Raw genomic sequence first — 14,273 nt, 5'->3', positions numbered from 1 at the left:
GGTGATTGAATATCGCGAGCAGGTCCGTATGATATTTTTAGACTTGTGTGTATGTTTGGTTTGGAGCCCCGAGGGCTCGGGTGAGTTTCAGATAGGCCATAGGATGTTTTGGACTTAGAAAATCTAAGATTTTAGCTGCAGCAGCTATTCTGGTGTGCCCTTCTTCGCGTTCGCATAGGTAGTGTCGCGAACGCGAAAGGTAAAATGGGGGCAGGGAAATTTTCTTCTTCGCGAATGCGATGGATTGGTCGCGAACGCGAAGCGTTGGGGGTGGTACCCTTCGCGAACGCAATCTGTCTCACGCGAAAGCGATAGTCTAAGGGACTTGGGGGAGGGGAGTCATGTTCTTCTACGCGAACGCGTCCACTGGGTCGTGAACGCGAAGGCTTGGGGGGAGTTGCCTTACGTGAACGCATAGATAGACTCGCGAACGCGAAGGCCTTAGGCCGCTGTGCATCGCGATCGCGACAGGCCTCTCACGAACGCGATGAAGGCTTGTCCAGTGACTTAAAACAGACTCCAAACACGGGTTTAAGCCATTTCTTCAATATTTTTCAAGAACCAAACGGGTAGAGGCGACTTTCAAGAGCCATTTTCTTACCCCAAAGTGTTGGTAAGTGATTCTAAACCATTTTCTTTCAATTACCCATTATATTTTATGAATTATCAACCTAAAATCTGGAGTTTTCATGGTAGAATTAGGGGTTAGGGTAGAAACTAGAAATTTCAGAAATTTGAGGATTTAGACCCCAATTTGAGGTCGGATTCCAAAACCAATTATATAGTCGGGCTCGGGGATGAATGGGTAAATGGATTTTGGTCTGAACCTCGGGTTTTGACCAACCGGGCCTGGGGTCAATTTTTTGACTTTTTGGAGTAAAATTTGGGAAATTTAATTTATTGAATATAATTGATTCCTTTAGCAACATTTGATACTATTGAGTCATTTTTGAATAGATAAGAGTGGTTTGGAGGTGAATTCCAAAGAAAAAGTTGTGATTGAGAATTAAGTGGCTTTCGGAGCGAGGTAAGTATCGTATCTAACTTTGGCTTGAGGGAATAGGTATTATGTGTTCATTTGCTACGTGATTGGTTGTTAAATGCGATGTATAAGTGAGGTGACGAGCATCTATGCGTCGTTGTCGAGTCATAGTATGCGAGTGAAATTCTATTCTTGTCTATTTTGTAGCCTTAAATTCTACTATCCATGTTTAGCGGGTTATTTGAAATGTTGGGTGACTCATATTTGGTTTTACTGAGATTTGGTAACTTTCGAATATTGGTTCGAGATTGAGATTACATTGTGCTATTGATTATGAAAAAAATATACTGGTTTCTTTGTGATACTCTTATCTATCCGTTGTTATTGATTCTGTGATTTGTGAAGAGGAGTGTAAAGCACGAAGGGTGATGTCGTGCATGCATTATTTATATTGTGAGGAAGAGTATAAAGCACGAAGGGTGATTCCGTGTATATTATGAGAGGTTTAAAAGCATGAAGGGTGATGTCGTGCCGTTCTATATTTTTTTTTGGGTGAGGTTGAGAGTAAAAGCACGAAGGGTGATGCCGTGTCGTTCTATTTATTTATTTGGTGAGATTGAGAGTAAAAGCACGAAGGGTGATGCCGTGCAATTTTTCTTTGCTATTTTAATTGCTCAATTCGTTTACAGATGTTCTGTTTAATTCTGTCTTTTCATTATTCTCACTCTTTATGTTGTATTCCCCCATTGTATGTCCCATTCCCATTATTCCTGCGTTATTGCTTTACTTACTGTTGTTGCCACTAGCATGATTATACTGTTCATGTTATATGTGGGAGTCTTGTCCTAGCCTCGTCACTTCTTCGCCGAGGTTAGGCTCGATACTTACCAGTACATGGGGTCGGTTATACTGATGCTGCACTCTACACTTTTTGTGCAGATTTTGATACCAGCTCAGGTTGATCGAGATTTGCTACTGGTCCGCTGTCCGGAGACTCAAGGTAGATTTGTCGGCATTCACAGACCTTGAAGTCCCCGTCTAACTTTTATGTCCTACTGTTTTCTTTCATTCAGACTGTTGTATTTCTTTCAGACTATTACTTGTAGTAAATTTTAGAGTGCTCGTGAATTGAGACTCCAGATCCGGGTGGTAGTAATTAATACAGTTTTATGATATTCCGCACTTATTATATTTCATCTTAATTAATTATTGTTATTTACTGAATTGAAATAAGGAATTAGTTTAACAATTTTATAGTACTGGCTTGCCTAGCAAGTGAAATGTTAGGCGCCATCACGGTCTCAACAGTGGGAAATTTCGGGTCGTGACAGTTCGTATCAGAGCACTAGGTTGCTTAGGTCTCACGATTCACGAGCAAGCTTAGTGGAGTCTGAAGGATCGGCACGGAAACGTCTGTGCTTATCTTCCATAGGTTATGAAGTTTAGGAATAAGTTTCACTTCTTTTCTTCTTTGTCATGCGATTTTTCTTTCTCAATACTGATTGAACTCTTCTACTCTTATTCTCTCGCAGATGGCGAGAACACGTACCGCTTCCTCAGCTGAGCAGCAGCCAGAGCTTCCAGTGGCAGCTCCTACGCGGGGCAGAGGTCGAGGCCGAGGCAGTACCAGAGGCCGAGGCAGGGGCAGGGCTCAGCCTAGGGCCCGAGCAGCAGCCCCAGTAGTGGAGCCTCAGATAGAGCTTGACGAGGAGGTTCCAGTCCAGACTGTTCCTGCCGGACCAGCTCAGGTTCCGGAGGGGTTTATTGCTACCCCAGTACTTCAGGATGCTTTGGTCCGTTTGGTGGGCCTTATGGAGAGTGTGGCCCAGAATGGCACATTTCCCATGGCACCAGCAGTATCTCAGGCTAGAGGAGGAGCCCAGACTACCACCACTCCTGGTCCGGAGCAGATAGCTCCCCAGTATCAGGCTCCAGCAGCTCAGCCAGTCGGATTAGTTCAGCCGGTTATTGCGGCACAGGTCGGAGATGGGCCAGCTATGTCTTCTGAGGCTTTATGGAGATTGGACAAGTTTATCAAGCTCTTTCCTGTTCACTTCAGTGGTACTCCTTCAGAGGATCCCCAGGAGTATCTTGACAGTTGTCACGAGATTTTACGGAACATGGGTATAGTGGACACCAATGGGGTCGATTTTGCTGCATTTCAGATGACTGGTTCCGCCAAGAAATGGTGGAGAGTTTACTTGTTTACCAGACCAACTGGGTCGCCTGCTCTTACTTGGGACCAGTTCTATCAGCTCTTCATAGAGAAATTTCTGCCTATCACATTGAGATAGGAGCGTCGCCGTTAGTTTGAGCGTCTCCAGCAGGGCAGTATGAATGTTACTCAGTATGAGACCCGTTTTATGGATTTGGCCCATCATGCTATTCTCTTGCTTCCCACCGAGAGAGAGAGGATGAGGAGGTTTCTTGATGGACTTTCTCATCCTATCAGATTGCATATGGTTAAGGAGACTGGGAGTGAGATTTCTTTTCAGGCGGCTGCTAATGTCACTAGGCGAGTCGAACTGGTTCTTACTCAGGGAGGTCAGGGGTCTGACAAGAGACCTCGTCATTCCGGTGAGTTCAGCGGTGCATCATCTAGAGGCAGGAGTACTTTTGGTAGAGGCCATCCTCCCAGGCCATTTCATTCCGCGCTCCGAGCATCCCACGGTGCCTCAGGTGGTCGTGGGCCTCAGATGTATTATTCCGACCAGCTAGCCTACAGTGCACCACCAGCTCCTATTAGTGCACCTCAACTCCAGAGTTATCAGGGTGGTTATCTAGGTCGACAGGGTCAGTTTCAGGGTCAGCAGTCACAACAGCCGAAGTTATGTTATACTTGTGGTGATCCGAGGCACATTGCTAGATTTTGCCCTCGGGCAACAAGCAACTCACAGCATCAGAGTTCTCGTGCCATGGTTCCGGCACCAGTTGTTGCACCACTTGCTCAGCCAGCCAGAGGCAGGGGTCAGGCAGCCAGAGGAAGAGGCCATTCTGTTAGAGGTGGAGGTCAGGCCGTTAGAGGTGGAGACCAGCCAGTTAGAGGCCATCCCAGGGACGTAGTTCAGGGTGGTGGGGCCCATCCCCAGTGTTATGCTTTCCCAGCCAAGCCTGAGGCTGAGTCATCTGACGTTGTTATCACAGGTACTGTTTCAGTTTGCAGTAGAGATGCTTCAGTTCTATTTGATCTGGGATCTACGTACTCCTATGTGTCATCCTATTTTGCTTCCTATGTGGTTGTGCCCCGTGATTCTTTGAGTGCTCTTGTGTCTGTATCCACACCAGTGGGAGATACTATTGTTGTAGATCGTGTTTATCGTTCATGTGTGGTCACCATTGGGAGTCTTGAGACTCATGTAGATCTCCTACTTCTCGACATGGTTGATTTTGATGTCATACTGGGTATGGATTGGTTGTCACCTTATCATGCTATATTAGATTGTCACGCCAAGACAGCGACCTTAGCCTTGCAGGGGTTGCCTCAATTAGAGTGGAGTGGAAATTTTGGCCATTCTGCCAGCAGGGTTATCTCTTATGTGAAGGCTCGGCATATGGTCGAGAAGGGGTGTCTAGCTTATTTGTCTTATGTCCGCGATTCTAGTGCGGAGATTCCTTCCATAGATTCGTTGCCGGTTGTTCGTGAGTTTCCAGAGGTGTTTCCTGCAGACCTACCGGGGATTCCACCCAACAGGGATATTGATTTCTGCATTGATTTGGCTCCTGGCACTCAGCCTATTTCCATTCCGCCATATCGCATGGACCCGCCAGAGTTGAAATAATTGAAGGAGCAGTTGCAAAATTTTCTTGATAAGGGCTTCATTAGAACTAATGTCTCGCCCTGGGGTGCACCAGTATTGTTTGTGAAGAAGAAAGATGGATCGATGAGGATGTGTATAGATTATCGGCAGTTAAACAAAGACACCATCAAGAACAAATATCCATTGCCGGGGATTGATGATTTATTTGATCAGCTTCAGGGTGTCATGGTATTTTCAAAGATTGATTTGAGATCTGGCTACCATCAGTTGAGGATTAGGGCATCCGATGTTCCTAAGACAGCTTTTCGGACTCGGTATGGGCATTATGAGTTTCTAGTGATGTCATTTGGGCTGACAAATGCCCCAGCAGCATTCGTGGATTTGATGAATCGGGTGTTCAAACCCTACTTAGATTTCTTTGTAGTTGTGTTTATTGATGATATCTTGATCTACTCCCACAGTCGAGAGGAGCATGAGCAGTACCTTCGGATCGTTCTTCAGACTCTGAAAGACAGCCAGTTATATGCTAAGTTCTCAAAATACGAGTTTTGATTGAGTTCAGTTGCTTTCTTGGGTCACGTTGTATCAGCAGAGGGTATTCAGGTGGATCCTAAGAAGATTGAGGCAGTTCAAGACTGGCCTAGACCCACATCAGCTATAGAGATCCGTAGTTTCCTGGGCTTGGCGGGCTATTACCGTCGATTTGTGGAGGGATTTTCATCCATAGCAGCCCCATTGACCAGATTAACCCAGAAGGGTGCCCCGTTCAGGTGGTCAGACGAGTGTGAAGCGAGCTTTCAGAAGCTCAAGACAGCTTTGACTACAGCACCGGTATTGGTGTTACCTATAGGTTCAGGATCTTATACAAGTATTGTGATGCATCTCATATTGGTATGGGTGCGGTATATATATAGGGTGGCAAGGTTATTGCATATGCTTCGCCGTAGCTAAAGGTTCACGAGAAGAATTACCCTGTTCATGATCTAGAGCTGGCAGCCATTGTTCACGCACTGAAGATTTGGAGGCACTATCTTTACGGCATGCCATGTGAGGTATTCACTGATCATCGGAGCTTGCAGTATTTGTTCAAGCAGAAGGAACTCAATTTGAGGCAGAGGAGGTGGCTAGAGCTATTGAAAAACTATGATATCACCATATTGTATCATCCCGGGAAGGCCAACGTGGTGGCCGATGCTTTGAGTAGGAAGTCAGTCAGTATGGGTAGCCTTGCATATATTCCAGTTGGGGAGAGACTGCTTGCATTGGATGTTCAGGGCTTGGCCAACCAGTTTGTGAGGTTAGATATTTCTGAGCCCAACCATGTTCTAGCTTGTACAATTGCTTGGTCTTCTTTATTTGAGCGCATCATAGATCGGCAGGATGACGATCCTCATTTACTTGTCCTTAGAGACACAGTGCGGTATGGGGGTGCCAAGCAGGTTACTGTTGGAGATGACGGAGTTTTGAGGATGCAGGGTCGTATTTGTGTGCCTAATATGGATGGACTTCGTGAGTAGATCCTTGAGGAGTCCCACAGTTCTCGGTATTCTATTCATCCGGGCACCGCCTAGATGTATCAGGACTTGAGGCATCATTATTGGTGGAGGCGAATGAAGAAGGACATAGTTGCCTATGTAACTCGATGCCTAAATTGCCCGCAGGTAAAGTGTGAGAATCAGAGACCTGGTGGTTTACTTCAGAGGTTAGATATTCCTGAGTGAAAGTGGGAGCGTATTACTATGGACTGTGTTGTTGGACTCCCACGCACTCAAAGGAAGTTCGATGCAGTTTGGGTCATTGTGGACAGGCTGACTAAGTCAGCGCATTTCATTCCTGTGGCAGTTACCTATTCCTCGGAGCGGTTGGCAGAGATTTATTTTCGTGAGATCGTCCGTCTTCACGGTGTGACCGTGTCCATCATTTCTGATCGAGGTACGCAGTTTACCTCGCACTTTTGGAGGGCAGATCAGCGTGAGTTGGGTATGCGGGTTGAGTTGAGCACATCATTTCATCCTCAGACGGACGGGCAGTCCGAGCGTACTATTCAGATCTTGGAGGAAATGCTTCACGCCTGTGTTATTGACTTTGGAGGTTCTTGGGATCAGTTTTTGCCGTTAGCGGAGTTTGCCTACAATAATAGCTACTAGTCGAGCATTCAGATGGCTCCCGATGAGGCATTATATGATAGACGGTGTAGGTCTCCAGTTGGGTGGTTTGAGCCGGAGGAGGCTCGGTTATTGGGTACAGATTTAGTTCAGGAGGCCTTGGACAAGGTCAAGATTATACAGGATCGACTTCGTACAGCTCAGTCCGGGAAAACGTGTTATGCCGACCGTAAAGTTAGTGATATTTTATTCATGGTTGGAGAAAGAATATTGCTTCGGGTATCGCCCATGAAGGGTGTTATGAGATTTGGGAAGAAGGGCAAGTTGAGCCATAGGTATATCGGGCCATTTGAGATCCTCGATAGAGTAGGGGAGGTAGCTTATAGACTTGCGTTGCCTCCAGGGTTATCCTCAGTTCATCCGGTATTCCATGTGTCTATGCTTCGAAAGTATCACGGTGATCTGTCCCATGTATTAGATTTCAACTCTATCAAATTGGACAAGGATTTGACTTACAAGGAGGAGCCGGTGGCAATTGTAGCCCGGCAAGTTCGCCAGTTGAGATCAAAGAGTTACCTTTCAGTTCAAGTGCAGTGGAGCGGTCAGCCTATTAAGGCAGCAAGTTCGAGTCCGATATGCGGAGTAGATATCCCCACCTTTTCACCAGCCCAGGTATTTTTCTATGTCCGTTCGAGGACAAACAGTTGTTTTAGAGGTGGAGAATGTGATGACCCAAAAAGGTCATCTTATGTTTTAGAACTCGAATCTGCGCTCTTAAGCCTTAAAAATCTCATTTTTACCCTCCTCGATTTGCGTGTGCAGTCCGGACAGGTTTCTTGAAAACTTTTATATTGAAAACTAATAAAAATAAGAATTTTTGCCTAAAAAATTGATTTTAGTTGACTTCGGTCAATATTTTTGGTAAACGGTCCCGGATCCATGCTTTGACAGCCCCGTAGGTCCGTATCGAATTATGGGACCTGGGCGTATGCCCGGAATCGAATTTGGAGGTCCCTAGCTTGAGTTATGAATTTTTGATGAAAATTAAAAGTTTGGAAATTATTTATTTTTAAGAATTGATTGATATTTGGCATTGTTAGTATCGGGTCCGCTTTTAAGAACGCGATGGACTGGTCACGAACGCGAAGCATTGGGGGTAGTACCCTTCGCGAACGCGATATGTCTCACGCGAACGCGATAGTTTAAGGGACCTTGGGGATGGGAGCCATGTTTTTCTACGCGAACGCGTCCACTGGGTCGCGAACGCGAAGGCTTGGGGAGAGTTGCCTTACGCGAACATGTAGATAGACTCGCGAACGTGAAGGCCTTAGGCCGCTGTGCATCGCGATCGTGACAGGCCTCTCACGAACGCGATGAAGGCTTGTCCAGTGACTTAAAACAGACTCAAAACACGGGTTTAAGCCATTTCTTCAATATTTTTCAAGAACCAAACGGGTAGAGGCGATTTTCAAGAGCCATTTTCTTCCCCAAAGTGTTGGTAAGTGATTCTAAATCATTTTCTTTCAATTACCCATTACATTTTATGAATTATCAACCTAAAATCTAGAGTTTTCATGGTAGAATTAGGTGTTAGGGTAGAAACTAGAAATTTCGGAAATTTGAGGATTTAGACCCCAATTTGAGGTCGGATTCCAAAACTAATTATATATTCGGGCTCGGGGATGAATGGGTAAATGAATTTTGGTCTGAACCTCGAATTTTTACCAAGCGGGCCCGGGGTCAATTTTTTTAACTTTTTGGAGTAAAATTTGGGAAATTTAATTTATGAAATATAATTGATTCCTTTAGCAACATTTGATACTATTGAGTCATTTTTGAATAGATACGAGTGGTTTGGAGGTGAATTCCAAAGAAAAAGTTGTGATTGAGAATTAAGTGGCCTTCGGAGCGAGGTAAGTATCATATCTAACTTTGGCTTGAGGGAATAGGTATTATGTGTTCATTTGCTACGTGATTGGTTGTTAAATGCGATGTATAGGTGAGGTGACGAGCATCTATGCGTAGTTATCGAGTCATAGCATGCGAGTGAAATTCTATTCTTGTCTATTTTGTAGCCTTAAATTCTACTATCCATATTTAGCGGGTTATTTGAAATGTTGGGTGACTCATATTTGGTTTCACTGAGATTTGGTAACTTTCAAATATTGGTTCGAGATTGAGATTACATTGTGCTATTGATTATGAAAAAAAAATATACTGGTTTCTTTGTGATACTCTTATCTATCCGTTGTTATTGATTCTGTGATTTATGAGGAGGAGTGTAAAGCACGAAGGGTGATGCCGTGCATGCATTATTTATATTGTGAGGAAGAGTGTAAAGCACGAAGGGTAATGCCGTGTATATTATGAGAGGTTTAAAAGAACGAAGGGTGATGCCGTGTCGTTCTATTTTTTTTATTTGGGTAAGGTTGAGAGTAAAATCACGAAGGGTGATGCCGTGCCGTTCTATTTATTTATTTGGTGAGATTGAGAGTAAAAGCACGAAGGGTGATGCCGTGCAGTTTTCCTTAGCTGTTTTAATTGCTTGTTTACGGATGTTCTGTTTAATTCTGTCTTTTCATTATTCTCACTCTTTATGTTGTATTCCCCCACTATATGTCCCCTTCCCATTATTTTTGCATTATTGCTTTACTTACTGTTATTGCCACTAGCATGATTATATTGTTCAGGTTATATGTGGGAGTCTTGTCCTAGCCTCGTCACTACTTCGCCGAGGTTAGGCTCGACACTTACCAGTATATTGGGTCGGTTGTACTGATGTTGCGCTCTGCACTTTTTGTACAGATTTTGATACCGACTCAGGTTAATCGAGATTTGTTACCGGACCGCTATCCGGAGACTCAAGGTAGATCTGTCGGCGTTCACAGACCTTGAAGTCCCCGTCTATCTTTTATGTCCTACTGTTTTATTTCATTCAGACAGTTGTATTTCTTTCAGACTATTATAGTAAATTCGAGAATGCTCGTGAATTGTGACTCCAGATCCGGGTGGTAGTAATTAATAGAGTTTTATGGTATTACGCACTTATTATATTTTATCTTAGTTAATTATTATTATTTACTGAATGGAAATAAGGAATTGGTTTAACGATTTTCTAACGTTGGCTTGCCTAGCAAGTGAAATGTTAGGCACCATCACGATCCCGTCGGTGAAAAATTTCGGATCGTGACAATATATATATAGAGACCTCAAAAATGACCGCCAGTCTAGCATGTAATGTAGTTTTTATTTATTTATTTGTTATTTTCTCAACTTAGCTTTTATGTTCAAGTGAATGTCTCATCTACTCACACATATCCCAAGAAGATGTGAGTCAAACATTTTGTCTAAGTGGGCGTTTGGACATAAGAGTCAGTAAAATTTCAAAAAAGAAAAGTAAAAAAAAATTTCAAGTGAAAATTGTATTTGAAAATTAGAGTTATGTTTGGACATGAATATAATTTTGGGTTGTTTTAGAAGTTTTGTGAGTAATCTGAGTGAAAAATTTGAAAAATAACTTTTTGGAGTTTTTTAAAATTTCAAAAAATTTCAAAATGCATCTTCAAGTGAAAATTAAAAATATTATGAACAAACGTTGATATCGAAAAAAAAGCGAAATAAGGGAAAAGTTTCTTATGTCCAAACGGGCTCTAAGTTATTTTTTATGTGACCTATAGGTCACAAGTTCGAGTCGTTGAAACAGTCATTAATGCTTATATTATGGTAGACTGTCTACATCAAACTCTTTAGGATATAACCTTTCTCCGGACCATGCGTGAACATGAGATACTTTATGCACCGGACTACCCTATATATATATTTTAATACTGTTGCGAAATGTGCTTCCTAATTTCCCCAATTAAAGGTAATTGGTTGACTTGATTTATGAACCACTTAATTCGTGAGATGCATGTGAATAAAATAAATAAAAACCCAACCCAAAGTATTTATAATATGCGTGTAGCCAAAGGTGCTTGGAAGTCAGTTTGACTAGCTTATAATCTTTTCCAAACACCCGCTTATTCAGTTTTGATAATAATTTATCAATTTTACTCATAAATCTTATTCCATTATATTTCAATTGGTCAATCTAGCAACTACTGCTACCAGTGTTTTAAAAGGCATTTTTGGGACTTGCCCGGAGCTCGTTCCTGGGCGGGGCACTTGCAAAACGCCCTAGGACTCATGTATGGGACTTAATTCTGTAAGGCTTACGCCCCAAGCGCCCGACCGTACGCCCTAAACACGCCTAACGCCCAATGCTCGGGGCTCGCCTGACAGTTCTAATGCGAATCACGTGTTGAGTTTCCTAATTAATATCATTCACCTTCAAAATTCTTTAACAAATTAATGATAAAAATTCTATTCATCGATAGAAATATGAAGATTGAGAATAAATCTAATAATGAGACATGATATTGCAAATTATATCTTCACTTGTTATTGGTCGTGTCTTAGTTCATTTTTCCGTCCTTGTTATACACTTTTATTAATTTGATATCTTAAACTAATTTGTATTTATTCATGAAGGAGTAATATTTTAATTAACGTACTAATAAGATTTTATTAGTTATTTACTTTTAGGAAGGTAAAATGTGGAATTTGATCATTTTTTTAAAGAAATTATAAGTTTTTAATTATTTGAAAGTTAAAGACGTTATACGTGATTTGTATGCATTAGTTATACTTAAGAATCATGTTGGATATTATTCTTTTATGAGTTCCTTTAAATTTCTTTTAATTTTTAACTTTTAATTTATATTTTATATTTTTTTGTGTTATTATGTTATTTTATTAATTTATAAATTAAATTTTTTAAAGATCCATGGGGCTTACGCTCCCCCTTCTCCCCGCCTCCAGGCTTACGCATCACCGCATATCAAGTAAAACGCCCCGTCTTACGCCCCCGCCTTTTAAAATATTATTTGTAAGTAGCGTATAATAGATTGTTTGACTAGTATTTTTGTGGGGATGGAGCATATATATTTCACATATTTATAATTTTATTCAATTTTTATGTAATTTTACCTGTTTATAAATATTTACTGTCATTATATTATTTTATAAAATATTAAAAATTAAATACTTATGGGGCTTACGCCCCGTGCCTCGGGGCTTACGCCTCGCATCGCCTTATGCCCACGCCTTTTAAAATACTGACTGCTACTACTACACATCAATATTCCTTAGCAAGTCGGGCTAGTTATATGAATCCTCGTTGACAATATCGCGCCATTTAAGCTCATAATATTTTGTATAGTGAGGATTCATCATTTTTTACACTGATTGCCAGACTATCGCATTCCTCTTCTTGTATCTTGGCTTGGGTTTGACGATGTGAGCAAACTCACACGGACAAAGTTATTTGTGATTCTAGCTAAGTTCTGAAAAATACATGCTTTTAAGATGTGAATGGAGTATTAATTTGGTGTCAACATCTCCCACAAATTAATGTTGCTCTGGTGAGGCCAATGATATTTCTTTCGTTGTTCATAAATTAAATAATAATTTTATAATTTTAAAATAATTTTATAATTTTAATAGACAATGATTAATGTCACGACTCAATTTCACCTATAGGTCGTGATGGCGCCCAACACTACAGCTAGGCAAGCCAACTAATAAGTCAAACGTACATTGGTTAAACTTTTATTCCAAGAAAATAATAAAATACCAACTTCTACTAATGTGTATGTGCCAAGACCCGGTGTCACAAGTACATGAGCATCTAGTAGATTATACTAAACTCCAAATACTGTCTGAAATGAAATAGACAGAATATAAATATAAGAAGAGACACTGGTAGCTGCAGAACGGCTCAGAAAGGCAGCTCACCACTATGCCTCGGGATGACGTGGGTATGTGATGATAGGTCCTCCACTAGTACCTGTCTCAGATCCTGCACAAAAAGTGCAGCAAGTGTAGTATGAGTACGTAAACAACGTGTACCCAGTAAGTATCAAGCCTAATCTTGAAGTGGTAGAGACGAGATGGCCGACTTTGACACTCACTATGGGTCAATAATAATAATTGAAATAAAACTAGGATATTTAAATCAGCATGATTTGCAGAATTTACAATAATTTATTTAATCAGCAGAAATAATCAAATTCATTCAAATGTAACAATTCTCAATATATTAATTAAATTCCTTCAATTCAAATAATTTCCAATTTATCAATTAAACCTCATTTACAGGAGTAACAATTAATTCCTTAACAAGCAAGAATAATAATTCATTAAATTTCAAGGATTTTTTAATTTATTAATTAGCTTCACAAGCTGAAATAAATTATTAAAGTATCGTGTAATTATTATTATTAAGCTTTCTGCCGAGGACGTACGGCCCTATCCAGAGTATCGTGTACACTGTCGAAGGACGTGCGGCGTGATCCATAGATGCATCTATCCTGCCGAGGCGTTCAGCCCGCTCCACAAGAAAGGAGGACATTTTCTTATGTGCCTTCAGAAGGAGAGTATATTTATTATAAGATGAATTTAGGAGGAGAATAATTTCTTTTAACAATTAATTGATTTAAACAAAAATTAAGCATATGAAAATTTCATATTTTTCTACTTTTCATAACAATTCATAATATATACATCAATTATTTTAATTAATAAAGAATACAATTCACACAAGTAATTCATGCTTTGAGTCTTAAACTACACGGACTTTAGCATTAATAGTAGCTACGCATGGACTCTCGTCACCTCGTGCGTACGTAGCCCCCGCAATTAGCAATAATTATTTAATTTAATCCCTATGGGATAATTTTCCCCTCACAAGATTAGACAAGAGACCTACCTCGTCTTGCTCCAATTAATACACTATAAGGCCTTTTCCACGATTATCTAACTCTGTCTAGCTCGAATCTATCCAAAATAATTCGATACAATCACTAAAAATTATAGGAATCAATTCTATAAGAAAATACTATATTTTTAATAAAAATCCCGAAATTAATTAAAAATTCATCCGTGGGGCCCACGTCTCAGAATTCGGAAAAAATTACGAAATTCGACAACCCATTCAATTACGAGTCCAACGATACCAGTTTCACTCAAATCCGACTCTGAATCGATACCGAAATCTCAAAAATTCGTTTCTATGAGATTTCTAAAAATTTTCCAAATTTAAATCTCAAAACTCTAATTTATGGTGAAAACAATGATATACTTATATATGTATACCAAATCCGAGTTAGAATCACTTACCCTCAATGTTTTTCCCTTGAAAATCTGTCAAAAGTCACCTCTGCTCAAGCTCAGGTTCGTCAAAAATGGCAAATGGGACAAATGTCCTCTGTTTTTATAACTTACAGCTCTGTCCAGTTCGATCAAAGAGCTCGATCAGGGGAGCTCGATCTCGGGAGCTCGATCTCAGAGAGCTCGATCAAGGAGCTCAATCTTGGGAGCTCGATCTTG

This window comes from Nicotiana tomentosiformis, chromosome 5 (genome assembly GCF_000390325.3).
Source record: "Nicotiana tomentosiformis chromosome 5, ASM39032v3, whole genome shotgun sequence".
Taxonomy (NCBI): Eukaryota; Viridiplantae; Streptophyta; class Magnoliopsida; order Solanales; family Solanaceae; genus Nicotiana; species Nicotiana tomentosiformis.
The sequence above is the reverse complement of the archived record's forward strand: the minus strand, read 5'-3'. Positions refer to the sequence as shown.